The 17,401-nt window shown below is 39.7% G+C and overlaps 1 long non-coding RNA gene across 4 annotated transcripts in view; it reads right to left on the reverse strand.

Annotated features, from left to right (window-relative positions):
• The window catches only part of LOC110358911 (uncharacterized), a 60,351-nt gene that overhangs the window by 29,825 nt on the left and 13,125 nt on the right, over positions 1 to 17,401 (reverse strand). For 3 of the 4 annotated variants that reach the window (XR_010475242.1, XR_010475241.1, XR_002413745.2), the window contains exons 3-5: positions 13,105 to 13,208; positions 12,943 to 13,014; positions 11,211 to 11,296 (exon numbers count right to left, since the gene is read on the reverse strand). This is a non-coding gene — a long non-coding RNA (uncharacterized LOC110358911). The remainder of the gene's footprint in view (positions 1 to 11,210; positions 11,297 to 12,942; positions 13,015 to 13,104; positions 13,209 to 17,401) is intronic. The other variant, XR_010475243.1, reaches the window with a different exon arrangement.

Genomic DNA, 17,401 nt, shown 5'->3' on the forward strand with positions numbered 1-17,401 from the left:
CTGAAGTTTCTGCTCCTCTGTTGGAGCTTATTTTGCTGAAAGACATCAACATTAAAAGAAGTAGCAAGGAAAATCCATTGTCTCAAAAATATGTTTGGGTCTAGCTAAATGTGTATGGGAATGAGAAGGACAGAGAGCTGGTCAGGAAGCTTGTGATAAATAGATTTCATCAAAATGAAACATCTGTAGTCAAGGGACCATATTTCCAAAGTCTGTGCACATTTTTTAAATTAAAAGTATATATATAAAATTTTCTAGTCCTTAAGTGAAAACCAATTAAGAGACTGGTAATGCAAAAACGAAAAGAAAGTGTAAGTGGTGGAAATTAAACTGAAAGTATTAAATATTATTGCAATATAACTTTTGTTCGATCAAGCCACATCCTTTCCACCCTCCAAAATACCTACAAACATACATTCTGTTTAAGAATAGTTTAAAAGTTCTAAAGCTTGTCTTCTTCTCTGGTCAAATATCCACTCTGATAGTCTCCATACTCTCCTATGTTTTTTTTAATAAAACAGATTAGCCTTTGTTCTGAAGAAGACCACCGTAAGGGTTAAGGAAATTTGGGCTTCAGTGTCATACCTGGGGACTTTCCACCTCCCTCAGCTATGGAGAAGGAATACCTGCTGGTTTAATATTTTCTTGAACCACTGACTCAGCCATGACAGGTACTTAAAACACCTCAATACATGCAGTTTAGAACTACAAAGAAAGCAGAAATACTGCTCAAAGTTCTATTGTATCTCATTGAATCTAATTATGTATTTAATAGAACAACTGTTCACAAAATGAATATATTGAGAAAATTTAGCGGCAGAGTGATCTAAAAAAAGACAAAAAGCCTGAAAGAATAATAGAGCAGAAGGTAAAAATATAGTTTTGTCACAATGTTCATCAGAAACTGTGCCTTTTATCTCCTTTTTGTTCAAATCAAAGATTTTTAGATGCCAGATCAGCAAATGTAAGACATCAGATTCCATACTGCCAGCTTTCAATAGGAGACTGGAGACTTTAGTTGTAAATTGTGATGCAAACCCAACACTTTCAGGCAGATGAGTGTATAAAGTGCTCTGCTGGAACACATAACAAGCTTTAAGTCTTTTTTTCCCATAACCATCATTATACTGTTATGTGGAAAAAAAAGCCCAAGAAGAGCTAACATTAGTGCCTGAGCTAATCTGAATGAGCACAATAATGAATTCTGCTATTCTGGCCTATCCAGCTTTACAAGCACCTGTGCTGAGTCCAGTAGCAAACAACAGGTAGCTTGCAAGAAGGAACTTTACACAGACCTCTTTAAATTAAACTGCCTTCCACATCTGGTCAGTGCACGTACAGCGGTTTTCAATGTAATACTCTATTGCAGATTTCCTATGTGAATTTGGGCAAACTTCTGGGGCTTTTGTGTACATTAATTTCCCATGTCTGTAATGGTAACAGGTCCTTTATTTTTTTTTTTTTTTTTCTTAAGAAGAGTGTCATGGGAATATGCAAGTTAAAAGATGAAATGTGCACTCTAGCAGAAAAGACTGTACCAGCTAAAGAGAGAGCAGGCAAATGTGAAACTACTCACAGCTCCCTAAATTACTAGCTCTTAATATTCAGGCAAGGCATGGGAGACGGGAGACATGAGCCATGCACTGCATTTTCTAATTTGTGCTTTTCTGAGGCTAGGGGAATGAATTTCGTGGTTGACAGGTGCCCACTCAGACACCTTTGGTTTCTCAGTTGCAGCCCCTAGTGGGGTGATATTTAGATAAAACACATCAGTGATATTAGTGACATAATCATGGAGGGTAAAGGGAGGTCAGACATCATTGGGTCACATCAATACCTGGGTACCAGAAAAGGAATTTTAGGAAGTGCTCATTTGCTGCAGCAAAAGCAATAACCACAAGCAGAGCTTCCCATGGTATATTTTCTGACCTCGCCTGTGTTATCTGTCTGGTGACAGCAACAGCCACTTCGGAGAATCATAAAACCAGACAACAAATACTACCATAGTGGAAATAACTACAGTGAAGATTACTGGGTCACAGTCAGTCTGGCCACTTCCAGTACATCAGGTTTTGCAGTGTCAGTCTCTTCACCCAGCAGTTCTGTGTGACTGACCCTTTTCTTGCTTCCATTCACTGTCCCAATTTTCTTCCCTCTGCCAATGGTGCTCAGCTTACCTGTCCTGCTAACATGCTTGCATTTATCCTCCTCATCCCTCCCTCCTCAGCTGTTCCTTGCTGCCATGATTTTGTCTCCATTAATCTCCTGAAAAGCAGTCCACAAAGAATGACAATCTTGTATGCAGCCATAGGTTTTTTTCATTAAATATGAAGCCTAATTTGACAGGCGAACATTTTCACCAATTGTCTTAGTGAATCACTGCTATCCCACTTCCCTCCTTTGTCACTGAGCTTCGGCATTTTACTTTGTCATCTCCACTTGCTGCCATCGCGTCTGCTTAGGCTGCGAGGTATTCAGAATAAGAACGTTGTTTTTCTGTACAGCAAGACACTTAATAAGTGTAAGGTTCTGTAAAGTAATGAAGATTCTTCTCAAGTCTCAGTTAATACATTGGTGATTTTAAAGCAGTTCCTAACAGACACGCAGACACATAAATGCCTGGCAGAAATTGGTGTTCTCAGCAAGAAGGTCACGGACTGAAAAGGCCCTAAAGACTAGCCATTTTGATGTACTCAAGAACAGCCAGCATGAAATTGGTTCAATTTTCTTTTAAAGGATTAAAAAAGCACCTAACCACAGCCAAACTCTGCTCCCATGGAAGTCAAAAGCTTTGCCATCCACATTAATGCAAAAAATTGGACAAATGCCAAGTGCTCTCCACTGTTCTATCCCACACACCTGGTTTATATTCGACATATGCACCCATATATTTTAATGACTGCACTTCAGCTAGCATTACTAATAAAAACCAAATAAAACTGCAGAAGAGACCAATATTTTTCACTTAATCTGTATGATGCTTATTTATTAGCCGTGCAGTCTTGTAAGTATTGCAGTATTTCCCAATGTGAAATAAAATAAGAAAAAACATAAACATAAATGAAACATAAAAGCATAAAATAAATGAAACAAGCAAAAATACATCTTTAGCTACTGCTGAAATCAGAATACCAACTCTACAAGAGAAAGCATTAGCATTGCAGTAGTACTGTGTGAGATAATTAAACTCACCTTGCTATTTGTTCTGCGGCCCCTCTCTCTGGTATTTCAAGGACCATACAGATGCTTCCAAGATACGTGTCAGAAGGTGTGTGGCCACATGTACAGACTCGGTGCTCAAAAATGAATGGCCATGAACTCAGTACCTCTACATGTTGTTGAGATGGCAGGAAAACAAGGTCTTATTAGTCCCACACATTTTCTGTGTTTAGCATGGCAGCAGTTGTCACATGTGCAGAGCAGGCAGCTTTTGCATTAATGGTAGGCAGAAAATGACCCAGGGAAGTGGAGGCAATAGTAGCATGGGCTGAAGTGGACAGAGAGGATGCGTGCTTACTGTAGATGTTACCTACCTGTTTCTTTTTACTCTAAAGTTCCTCTTACTTTTGAAGTGAAGCATCACTGGCACTGCAGAGTGCTTCAGATTCACTACTTAATTTCAGGCAACAAAGAAATAAGAGGGCCCTCCCAAGCCAAGTTATTATCACCTAAATACAGCCCAGGGAAGAAATTTCTGCCTAGATGATACATTGCTTAAGGGGCACTGCTGCATATTGAAATATGGAGAAGCAAGGCTAAAGGGTGAAAATGTGTTGGGTGGTGAAGCTTAAAACAAGGTGGTGGAGGTGAGGGGTGACAATTCCCTCTCAGATGGTATTGGTGTCCTGTAGTTGAGTGGAGTCTGCCAAATTGAAAAGGTCTGCCTTTCCAAAAGTATCCTAAATTGCAGGACACTTTAAAAGACACCTCAAGCTAGATATCCAAATATTTTTGAGAATGTGAGCTGCCAGCATGGGAGGGAAGAGGCAGGTGGGCAGGGCAAGGAGCAGGTGCCCTGGCAGTTGGTGGGTAGGAAGATAACCCATCACCAAGGCAGAGCAAGACATTTTCTGACAATAAAAAAAAAACCTAACAAACTGATAAACAAAATATCCCCCTGAAATGTCAGCTCTGCAGGATGTGGTTGTTCCTTGTTTTCCAGCAAGTACCAAGGCAGCATCTAAAAAGGCGCTTTGTGATTATTTTCCCTTTTCAAGCAGCTGTGGTCTAACACGGTGTTTTGTGCCTCCTGTGAAGATGCAGACATTGTCCTCTGGCAGTACCTGCTGGGAAAACATGACATACTCTCAACTAATCTTTTCTAACAGGGAGAAAATGACCTCTTGTGTAAAAGGTTTTCCCAGATTTATGCCTCAGTTTACCCAGCAGGACAAATATGATTGCCAGAAGAAATCTAAAAATTAGTTCAAACTGAAAAAACACCACCAGCTCAGATCCTTACCCACTCAGCAAGACTCACTGCAGGATGTCTTCAGAGGCTTTTGGTGAAGGCTCAAATGAGGTATTTCTGGGATAACCTGCTAAATTTCTAACTAGTGCAAGAAAGAGTGACAATAGAGAGCCATGGGGTCCAGCACTCCTGTTAACTTGTTATGTAAGCTTAAACTTACCAGTTGTTTTTAGGACACAAGTGAAGCTATTGTGGCAGGAATTAACCACAGTATTAAGGACTAGGCATGAATGGAAAGGGTTGACTATGAAACACCAGACTCAACCTCACCCAGAAACTGACAAAAATTACACTAAGCTTTCTGCTGTCTAGTCAGCTCATGTTTTAATATGCAGACATCAATTAATTTATACTTAAGAACCAAGACTTTATGAAAATTGGAAAGATTGAAGCAACACATATGACCAAGTTACAGTATGCAGTATGTAGTTTTCAAAATTATTTCTGGTGAAGCAACTGCTGAGGCAGGGGGAGGCTGTTTGTCTTCTCCCCATGTGACAGAATGCCACAGCGATGCCCTCCTCCCTGGCAGAGCCGGCAGGATTAGCTGGGCAGCACAGAGCAGCTCCAGGTGCTGCTGGCCCTGCAGGTGAGCTGCTCCCTGTCCCTTCTACTCTCGATCTGCACCTTGCGGCTGGCTGCTCTTCACGTTCTGCTCCTCCTCCCTCTTCTAGCCAATCTGGCCAACTATTTTCCTTGTCTCTTTGTCCTCTTGGCCTTTTTCTTTCAGAAATATCTATCAAAATTAACAAAACCCCGTGCAAAAAAAATATTTTAGGCCTTCTCAGTGCCTGCTTTAAAGTATCTCTCTTCTTCTCAATGATACGTCTGAAAAACTTTATTTTATTATTGGAATCCACTCTCTCCAGTGTAGCCCTTAGCCTCCAGGCTTACACAAGGCATTTATTTCAAATAAGCTTTTTAACATAATTTTTAAGCTAGCCAAAAGGCAGAAAACCTGCCTTGACCTACAGCTCCACTGAGATTAATGGCCCCCCATCCCATTAATGGGTTCATCTTTAGACCTCTTCCTAATCTTTCCACTCCTTTTATCCTGGCCTTCCTACTGTTTAATTTCAACTCCAGACAGGTCAGTCTTATTTTTCAGAATATCATTAATTTTCTTTGGAACAGACTAGTTTTCACTTTCAAAAAAATCTATGGGCAGTCAGAAGAAACACAGACCATGACAGCCTGTGAAAACAATACCGGCTGTGGAGTATGGCACTTTGCAGCCTACAGCCACACGTGGTCATCCATGGGGAGAAAAATGGGAGCAAGAGGACAATGGCCATGATCAGGTAATTGCCAGAAGTTTAATGGGGCATGGAGTTAAAAGGCAGTTTGTTGTTGTTTTTGTTGTTGTTGTGGTGTTTTTTTTGCTTTTTTCCCCCCTCTTTATTATAATGTCCCTTAACTGCTTCACTTCCTGAAAGTCTTAAGACAGATTGGTATCCCAGGGAAACACACCAGTGAATGAAGACAAAGACTTGGCTAGCTAAAATCAGAAAGCTTTCCTTCAGACCCCCCAAAGCAGTTGCAAGTCTGCTGGGGAAGAAGCAGCCAAGGAGAGTGTCACAGCTAGAGAAGTAGAAGTAGCGAAGTAGAAATCCAAAATAAATTAAAAATGTATACAAAGAGACCAGACTTTAGGAATTCTTAATTCCTAATTTATCTGGAGATGATAAGTCATTTTTCTGGGAGGCTGAGAATTATTAAACTCTATGTGTGGTCACCACTTATAAAAACTACCAAACTCTTCTCTATTTTACCAGTTTCCACCAAATTAGGAAATATAAAATAAATATAAAAATAATGTAAATAATATAAAAAAGTATAAATACTTCAGCTTCCTCTGGATGCTTGGGACTGCCCAGGTGCAGCATCCAAAACTTCTCATGCTAGACTCAGATAAAGAGACATCGCACATAAGGTACATGCAGGATTGCAAATTTAGGCAGTCTATGAAACTGAGTACAGACTAATTTTTTCCATTAATAACTCTTTGTATTATTGCAGGTTTTAATGCTTCAAAGTGCTAAGTGAACATAAAACTAGTGCCTTAAATTATTGCCTTATATGTGTAGACAGAGCCTGACAGTTTGTTTCCAGGGTACACTTTCATAATCACAGAATCACAGAATCAACTGGGTTGGAAAAGACCTCAGAGATCATCAAGTCCAACCCTTGGTCCAACTCCAGTCCATTTACTAGATCATGGCACTAAGTGCCATGTCCAATCTCAGTTTAAAAACCTCCAGGGACGGCGAGTCCACCACCTCCCTGGGCAGGCCATTCCAATGCCTGATCACTCTCTCTGTAAAGAATTTATTTCTAATATCCAGCCTAAATTTCCCCTGGCAGAGTTTAAGCCCATGCCCCCTTGTCCTGTTGCTAACTGCCTGGGAGAAGAGACCAATCCCCACCTGGCTATAACTTCCCTTCAGGTAGTTATAGAGAGTGATGAGGTCACCTCTAAGACTCCTCTTCTCTTGACTAAATAACCCCAGCTCCCTCAGCCTCTCCCCATAGGTCAGTTAAGGAATTTATCTTCTTCAGAATTAGAAAATGGAAGTTTAATAACCTGGGTAGCCCAAACCAGAAAACAGCTTAAGCATTAACAATGTATTGGAAAAAAATCCCAAAGTTTTTAAAAACATTAAGTTTTTATTAAAAAACATTTTTCAACATTTTTACATATCATAGCCACAAAAAGCTTGGGCCAGATACTTTTTCCATTCTGTTCCCTTTTTTCACTCTCCTGATGCTGATGGGTCAAACCACGAGAAGGTCTTCACTGTCCCTCACCCCCAACAGCTCTGCTGTTTAAAGATGTTACTGTTTCTTCCTCATGTTGCTTTTTTTGCTTCTCCATTGTCAAAACTGGCCTAAGAAAACCCAAGAACATTCCTCAGCAACCCAAGCACAGAGCCCTGCTCCCCATCTGCCACCAGCTCCATGGTGCTCAGCTACCAAGCTTTGGCCACAGGTGCTGCTGGGGGGACATCAAACCTTGGCACAGGGTGGTACCACACACCTACAGAAACCCACCTTTCCCAGTGCTGCAGGTGCTTTGGCAGCACGCAGTTTCCCTCGGCTCTAGGCGAGGTCAAAACCTCTTGTCTGGCATTCAGAGACAGGGAAATCGCTCTCTTTGTCAGCTGGCTGTCAGAGACCACTGCACATTATCTTCAGGGATTTAATTAACTGTTGGCTATTCCCAGTGTGATCACGCAGTGGCAATTATTATGCCTAGAAGTTCCTTTCATAGTGAACTCATGTTCTAAAGATTCCAGTAGACTCAGGTTCCTCTCTGAAATTTGGAAAGTCCAGTTCTTGACCTGAGAACAACTGAATTTCACAGGGAATATCAAAGGGATGTGAAACAACCTGAGACCATGAGTAAAAAAATAAAATTTGTGAGAAATGCATGCCTTTTTCACATTTCTCTAATCCAGTTGCAGCCCTTAACCCATTTACTATTATTATGCTTACTCTGTATTTGAACTGCAAAGGGTACACAGCTCTTTTTGATGTTGTTATTTGTATGCCATTTGTGCTAAAAACTGAGACAGTTGGGTTTTTTTCTTCTCACAGAGATCAGTTTCCCAGTTCTTTTGAGTGTAAAATTTCCATTTGTTTTGATCATTTGGGTTTTAATGTAAGAGAGTCGTGTTAATTACAAGAAGACTTTACTTGTTTAACACCTTTCAGTCCTAAAACTCAGTGTTTTTGTCCTCTTGCTTAAGCCACATTGTGATTTTCTATTTTACTGTGAAGTCATATATTGCATTTTAATCAGTCATTGTAAACTGGCATTTGCCTGTTGTTTTTCAGAATCTTATGTGGAATTACCTAGTTAGCTAAACATTGTTCAGTCTGTTTCTGAATTGGAAGATGCAGATGTCAACAAACAGGTGAATCAGGCTCAGATTGCTCCACATGGCATTACACTGGGAGTAGGATGTCTCCCCTGAATAATGTGTTGGTTTGGGTTGGCTCCAGGATGACAGAAGGACGGGCATCACGGCTTATCCTGTTTTATTGCGACACCACGGTTCTGCTAACTTCTGCTAACATGAATTTCTCTGTGATGGAGGTGAGTTGCCTAAAGCTTTCATCAACATTTATTAAATTTGAGGTAAAACATTGTCTGAACACCTCAGGTTTGATATATAAAACTGTCTTGGATGTTAAAGACCTGCTGACATTAAAGCTGGAACTGCGCTGGCACTGCGCGTCAGTGAAACACTCTGAGAACTAATTTTCTAAGTGTCTCAAATTTGGTACCTGAAATAAGTGGAAACTGGTGACTCTACGCAGTGCCTTGGCTCTGTGCCTGTGAATCAGGAGTGACTGCATCCATAACATGGGAATGCTGCTTTTGGGAAAATAGAGTGAAGGGACCATGGAAAGCCATACTGCAGAGGCACCAATAGTTTTCTCAGTCTTAATAATGAGTAACAAAGTAGTTCAAATGGCAAAGAAGTTATTTGCACTTTGGGCTCTATGCTAAGTCTGTCAGAAAGAGAGGACTTTTTAGCATGATCTATTAAAGCACCAACAGCTTTTAAGGTGAGGTGGAAAGTTCATCCTCCAGAGAGGGCAATTGTTCCTTGTAACTGGAGAGCTCAGAAGGAAAATTGTTACTCTCAGCTGAAAATTTAAGCTGAAACAGAATCATACCACCAGAAAGACTGTTTGCACAGTTCTGCTTTTATAGTTACTGTCTTTTGATATTTGGGAGAGTATTATCATGCCATGGTGTTCAGGAGCCCTCTCCAATTTATCCACTTGACTTCCCACATCTTTTCTTACCACCTGAACTCTTATAACATTCTTAATCAAAGGTCACAGGAGACACTGATACACAGGCAAGGCATGGCATGGTTATCACACCTGATAAATCCAGGCCCCTTCTAACACTTCAGAATCTCTCAGAAGAGAGAAGCAGGACTTGGGGATATTCTTAGTTGCTTTCAAGCAAATTCTTACATCTACATATATTCACATCCCTATATATAAACACATATAAATTTATACATTTATATTTACACACACGTATATATTTGCACATTATAATTCAGTAGATTCTAGGAGGACTGCAACTACTTCCCAGTTCATTTTTTCAAGTAACTAAAAAGCCAGCACGGAAAAGCAAAAAAAAAAAAAAAAAAAATTAATGTTTCCCATTTCCAATCCAAATGAAAAAAATCCCTCCCTTTTACACTGCAAAACTGAATAATTCATTTTCAAAACAAAAAACTTTTCAAGTGTGTTTTGAAATGCTCATGGGAGAGACATCATATTTCATTCTGCCTTAGCTTTTGCTGTCTTGCTCAATATGACAAAAGTCAAAAGCAAAAGAACAGGAATAAAATGTTGTCTCTTGGAGGATAAATTCTCTTGCATCATCACTGTGAACCATCTGCCATGCATTTTTAAACATCTTGCCCCTAACATCAGCATTAAGTGTCCACAGGAAGCATCTTGCAGGAAGCACTCAGCATCTCAGGCTTTTATCAACAGATTGGACCGACTTCTGGAAAATACCACTCTAACAACCCCTTGCTGGGTGAATCTAGAGACAATTAACATACATTTTGAAAAAAGGTCATCTAGGGGTGTGTTTTTTTACAATGGTGGTGACTGTGGCCTTCAATTATGTTCAGCATGTGAATACATTACATTGAAACCTGAGGGTTTCAAAATAGTTTTTGCCTTAAGGGAAGTATTTAACTGATAGAGAAAATGAAGCACAGAAAAGGTCAGCGGATCCCTCCAGCTTGGCTGCCTGGCTCTGGTAGACCTGCAGGAAGGGAATAAGGCACACAGGACTATTTCCTTCTCTCCCATGTATTGCAGGGTTTAGTATATAACCTCCTTCAGCCTCCAGTGCCCTGTTCCTCAGAAAGAGTCACACGGTGCTCCCAAAAGCTGAGGATGCTCTTAATGTCCTTACCAGAATAATGAGATTGAGCTAGTACTAAGAAAACCCACAGTACAAAAACCTTTTACAAATAGTAAAACAAAACTGTCTCCAGCTGAAACAGATAAATAATGGGGAAAATGAGACATTTGAGATCAAAATTCTGACAATGCCATGCCAAGAAGAAAAATAATAGAAGGCTTAAGAATATGTAGTAACCTCTTGAGTCTTTGGATCTTCTCTACACATTCCATCATGCTTTATCATGCACAGCTCCTCTGCTGCAGCCATTCTCATTAAAGGTGAGCTGTGTGCCTTTTTTTTTTTTTAGGCATTTCTGATGCATTTATTGCAGAGAGGCATACTTGTTTTTCTGTGCAACACTCTCTATTTTGCCCCTGTGTCCTCTGTTGCTTCCCTGATGCTTCTTTTTTTCCCTCATGTATGTTCTTTTATTCACACTTCCATGCTTTGTTCTTGGGCTTGTTCTGGTTTGAATTACAAAGAAATGATAAATCCTATTCAGGGTTGTTACAAAAATGCTTCATCTTGTATTATGAAGCATTGACCCCATTGTAGCTGAAGGCTCTTTTCAGATTTAAATGGTGAATTTCTTCCAGTTTCACCTGCTGTTTCATATGTGTCCTTTACTAACATGATATTAGAGCAGAAAAGACATGAAGATCTATTGTGGGATGTAGAAAGGACCAGTATCTTACAAAGTGAGTTGCTTTCAATTTCATCTGACTATATGTGATTTAGGGACACTTCTACCTTCACAGGAGCACTGAGTATAGCATAAAGTCTCACCTCATGCAAAGAAGCTCTTCCCCATAACAAATAAGAATTTGCCTTCTCCTCTTTAAAGCAAATGAGAAAACTCCAGCTGATATTGACTGCAATAGCAAGACAATAAGATTTTGATACTTACACATATAGGCACATATATAGAGACACAAAATACATAATCATATTGAGAAGCACATAAAGCATATTATAAAGCCCTGACATATTAACAACTGAGCTTCTGGGCTCATTTGCACCCCATCAAAGAAAAATACTGTTTCATAAGCACATGCAAAGGTTCATGCAGGGGGACATTTGACCCTGAGAAACTATGTCTCTAAGATACAAGGGGTTTATTTGCTTATTTTCCATATTTACCCCTTTTTCCAGGACAAATCAGTTTTTATTCAGAAGGATAACCTGCCCATGCCATATTCTATCCCATTGGTAAACCATCTGCTTTCTGACCATAAGGGAGTTTTCACTCTCTCCTGACTTTAGCACCTCTGTTTTCTAAGGTATCTGTTACTGTTTCAGGAGAGTGCTCTTTGTCTATTTAAAATTCACTTGTTTACCCTTTAAAAATCCCATGCTCAGAAAAGGTTGAATGATGTAGTTTCTTTTTTGCTCCTGTTCAATTTTCTTGTAATCAAAATCTTTATCCTCCATACAATACAAAAAATGTTATTTAAATACTGAATAAGCATCATTCTTAAAATTGTCTGAAAGCCCAGCAGAGTTACCAGGTCAAAATGACCACATAACAGTGGATTTCTGGCTGCTCTGGGAAAATATTTTCCGTGGAGACCCATCTTAACATTCCAGCACCACGGCAATCATGCCCAAATTACCTGAGCTTTCTGCAAACACTAGCATTTGCCCCAAGATGACAGTGACCTGTTTGACCCTTCTCTGTTCAGCCTAGAGCACAGGTACAAGCACACTAGAAAACCTGCTTTTTGGGGCTAGATATAAGGGAATCCACGAATGTGTGATCATCTTATCAGTTCCCTCCCCTTTAACAATGAAGAAGGCATATTAGTCAGTGGCTGAAAGACAGACAATCCTGATAAAATATTTTGTTTTCAGTAAAGTTTACAATACCTGACTACCTGAACTGGGAATCAGTGGGTGAAAAAGAATTATTGAGTTTCTTATTTGCTCTCATTTATTATCACTGCTGGGGAGTGACAGAGCTAATATGATTTAGAGAAATCTGTTTTCAGTCTGCAGAACTTTATCTCAAGCAAAACACAAACCATGACACCAGCATTGGCACATATTTGGTAACTGATGTGAAATTTGCAGTTCAGGTTACTGTTTCTTCTTGTGGACAAATTCATTGGGGGGTGAGGGAAAGAAGCAAAAGAAAGGGAGAGGAGGGAAAAATAAAATGTTTAATTTTGTCACAAGCTCACTCTTGCTCTAGCGAACAGCAAGATCTCCAAGTGTTTCCATTATCTGTGCCTGGCTTTCAGAGTAAAACACACCACGACATTTCCCATACTCAAAGGTCACCTCTGGCTGACTTACACAGACAAGCCACAACAAGCCAGCCTCAGTTACCTTTTCTTAAGACAGGTGAAATAAGTGCTTTGCAGGGAAGAATATAACGATCTAAGCATAAACATAATTCTAGGTCCCCAGATAAAATGAGATTAACTATGTATGTGTGTATGAGAGAGATAACACCTTCACCCACCCCAAATTACTTCCTGATCTACTTAATATTGATTCAAATACTCTAAATACTTACATCTGTTGCTTTTGGATGCAGAGATGTTGACTGTCATTCAAAACCTCATTAAGCAGCCAGTAGACATCTCCACTGCAAGGAACAAGTAATGACATCAAGAAAATCTGATGATTTGTCAAAGAATAAGTGTACAAGACATGCAAGAACAGTGGCTGCCTTTACTTCTCTGTGATGGAGCGTGACTCATTATGTGCTCTTTCTTCTTTGACACACACACACCTTTGTACTCTCCAAGGGAAAGGGCAATATGTGGCAGAACGAAACACCTGAAGAAACAAATCAGATAAAAGAAACAAGACACCGTAACATGAGCATATCTGTATTAATGTACAGGCATTTTAATCAGCTAGTAGTAAGCTCTGAAATCCAAAGACAGAGCTGACAATACTGATGAACACATTAATAATACCTGCTGTAAAATAAAGTTGCATTGCAGAAGATGGTGGCCACCAGAGTTTCTTGAAACCAGCTAACTCTGGGAGGTGGAAATGCAATGGAAAGACGAAAATAATATAGGGCAATAGTTTCCATGTCCAACCAAAACCTCATGTCAGGTGCTCTGGCAATGAACATTACATTGATGTAATTTCCAGTGTAAATTAATGTTTACATATACATATATAAAGGAGAAAGAAAAACTTTTGAAAAAAAAAGAAAAAAAAGAAAAAGATAAGGATTTAATACCTGCTAGTAACTTGTATATGTCTTCTGTGTACATGTGTGTATAGATATAAATATGTGTGTATGCATTAGATGAGTATATTAGTATATGAATACTCCAAATACGCATAAAATAGAGGTAGGAAAGAACCTCTTCCAAACTGCTGATATCATGCACAAGTGAAACCATGAGCTGCTTGCAGCCAATAGAGAATGGAATGAAATTCAGACAGTACAAAGGAAGCTACAGATGAGGAAACTGGTGTGCTGTGCCTACCACTTGTGTGATGCAAGACCCACGTGTCGTGTCTGTGGCTGAGACCAGAATCAGTGTTTCAAAATGCATGGGTAAAATAGCTCAGGCAACATCTCTGTTCATGGTGGTTGGGGCAGACAGTGGAGCTGAGACAGCAACAGTGTTGTTCTGTCAAAGACTGAGCTAGTACAACTGTATTCCCAGTGTGGGAAAGACTTCAAGATCTTTGTGACTGTCTGATTAGATTTTTAGGGGCTTAATTGGTTTTGTTGTTGAAGGTAAACAACAATGAGCTTCTCATGCTGTTTTCATTCCTGTTGTTCTCTAATTATCTCACTGAGGTTTTTCTGAAGAAGACTGAAAATCCTCTTGGAATGCATCTTAAAAAAAAAAACCCTGGTCAACTTCTCTTCTATGCCAGGGTAGTAAGCAGCTCTGATGCTTCAGGAGGGCTGCAATCTTCTAGACAGTTCAACTGGCATGAATCCCATGTTTTGTATGTGCAAAGCTAGATGTCTGAGCATGCAATATCCTCTTCTTCCTCATTTTAATTGAATGCCTACAATAATACTGGATGTTTGAAAAAGATGGACCTAGTGTCAAAGCAAAGTGATTTCAAATTGAGTCCATCTTTTTGAAACACCCTGTATTTTCACAGAATAGGCTAAATTACAATTAACGTGAAATCAGATGTTGACTTGTTTTATTTGTGAAAAGGTTTTTCTTGATATGAAATGTGAAGACAAAAGACGTTCCTTGAAGCAGAGCTGCTCTCTAAATCTATACCTCAATAAATTTTCCTGAGTCACCATAAACAAGGTCTCTGTTTACCAGTTCATCAGCTCTTGAAAAGGTTCTCAAGAAGATGTTTGCAAAATCCATGGAGAGTATCAATGGCGAGGTAACATCCTATTAGTTCAAATAATGCAGCTGGGGAAATCCAGGTAAACTTGGAGCCTGATATTCTCCTTCTGTAACACCACTTTTATACATTATAAACTAATGTGTACCATTCCTCCATAATCTGTAATCTGGTTCATTACAGCTTCACCATTAAACCATGTCTAAGCCATAACAGAAGTACAAAGCTGTCAAGATGTAGGGCTTTTGCTCAGAAGCATTACAGGGCTGTTCTAACATAACCCTATTACTGAAAAGATGCTCTAAAAGTCATCACTAAAGTGTGACAGTGTGCCTCCTGCCCAAGGCTAAGGAAAATAATCTGAGAAATTTAAAATAATTGAAAAGCAGGAGAGAAGATGCAGAAAAGTGACAACCAGTTATAACGTGGCCAGACATCTACATGCTGCTGATAAACAAAATCTGTCTGACTTGCCTCACCCAGACTTGAAAAGCCAGACTAGGTAACTACTAGCAGCCAAAGCAATGGCCATTGTACCTCTCTTAATGTTTTATTTAAAATGCTTATAGACGGTGAACCCAACAAATCTGAGCCTGCGAGCCATAACCTCCATAATTGTATCTCAAATTACTTGATAACCAGTTTTTACAATACAACTGAGGAGATTTAATGGCAACCTCCCCTTGAGATGGGACATTTTACTTTTCTTGCAGTGACTCAAATGTGTATTAAGTAGAAGACTATTTAATTTCTTTTTCCTCAGGGTTAATCTTCTGCTGCTTTAAGTCCTTGAGCTATCTTCCCAAGGGCCAGGCCACCATTAGTGCCAGTACAAGGGAAGAAACAGGAATGTCTGGTGGAGGTAAGAATGAGTTGGTTTCTTCAGAAGAGCCTCCTGAGCTCAGTGGCATTGTGCAAGTGCACCATCATGTTCTCCTTGGACTCGCTGGAGCCGGTATGGGTGCATTCAGCCACCAACCCAAGCACAATAGCTCTGTGTCTAGCGTAGCTGCTTTCATCTTCAAGGTGGTAACTCTCTGTGGCAGAGCCAAACCTCTGCTGTCTGTTTCTGTAAAGGAACTGCATCGCAGTGCCTCACAGGAAGGAACTTCTCCTGCCCCCACACGTGTTCATACATACACACATGCTGGAGAAAGACTCAGCCTCAAGTTCCACAGTCCATCAGGAAGAATTAAACTGAAATGTACAGAGCTGAGGGAATAGAAACTTTAAGGTTTCTTCTTGTAATAAACTGTCACGTTGCACGTATCAGAAATGTAGGCCAAGACTTCATATTTTTTTAAAAATTGACTAATGGGAACCACTTTTGACTTGAAAGCTGGTGCATTGTTGTTTTGGTTTTGTAGCTAGGTACCTAAGTAAGAAGGGACCTTAGAAATACAGCTTTGGCAAGGATGAGCATATGATTTCAGATTGCTCACAGCTGCTGAAACATACACTTGACTCACATTTGCAATGAAACAGTTAATATAATTGTAGGGCCCTGATCTAGTCTGAGGCTTTGTTTTACAGGGCTTATCTGAGATACATAATTTTCTCATTTATAGTAGAACCCCCAAAATATGTTTTCTGTTGCACTCTGTAACCTCACTCTGCCAAGTTATTAATAAAGGTGTTCAATGTTTTAACCCTGAGTGACCCAATCCAGATTTATGCCCTGTACAGAATGTTCCTCTGAAACGATTGAAGAAAAATTAGTTGTTTAGCCTGAGGCTGAGAAGCAACAAGAGAATTAGCATGCATGTCACTGTGTTCAAATCCTTACAAAAGTTGACAATTCTATTTGCAAGTATAATTCCAAACTGTCCAGGGAGATGACAGACAGGCAGGTGCAGGCTAGCCTGAGAGGGAAACTGCTCTGAGGCAGCACATGTAACACAAACAGAACGAATCTCCCCTCTTCCCTAAAAAGATTTTAAGGACATGCTTTAATGAATTGTTTGACACGAAACTGAGTATATTAAAGAAGAGAGGCAATAGAAGGTAAGTAAAGTATTAGCCTGTGCATCTTCTCCAAGTCTTCTGTTTGCCAAGGCAGCAACTGCCTCATTGTCCCCTCTGGAAAACTGAGGAACTGAACATTCACATTAGAAAGCAATGAAAGAAGTGCTCTTACTATAATAATTCAGGGAAAACAGTGATGGTACTGAAATTCACTAGCAAGGAACAGCTTTTGTAGCTGGCTAAATGCAGGAGGGAGGCTTGACAGAGGCCATTTTGGCAGAAAAACTATATGTTGTGCTCAGTGTATTCTGAACAAGTACTTGGCACACAAAATGAACTCAGTTGAATGTATTCAAGAAGCAACAAGCTGTGAAATGTGTATTTAGCTTTGTAGATTGGCAACAGTATCTTCAATCAAAAAACGGACCACCTAGTTTCTCTGGGGTGTTTCTCCTTTTTGGAGATCTTACCTACTATAGTTTGTCACGGACAGTTTATATACAGCTCATATGGTTTATTTTTCTGTAATTTCCCCATTAATAAAGTAAGGGCTGATTTTCCAGTGAAACATTTATATTACTCAGAAATTAATTACCTTGGTAAACATGATTAAAAATTTTCAGTGCAGAACATGGTTCATTTCTGCTTAGTCATCTATCCAGCATTGATTTTTATCCCCAAGAGAGCCAAGGCTACGGTCACTGTGGTTAAAGCAA

This window comes from Columba livia, chromosome 1, assembly GCF_036013475.1.
Source record: "Columba livia isolate bColLiv1 breed racing homer chromosome 1, bColLiv1.pat.W.v2, whole genome shotgun sequence".
In the NCBI taxonomy this organism is placed as follows: domain Eukaryota; kingdom Metazoa; phylum Chordata; class Aves; order Columbiformes; family Columbidae; genus Columba; species Columba livia.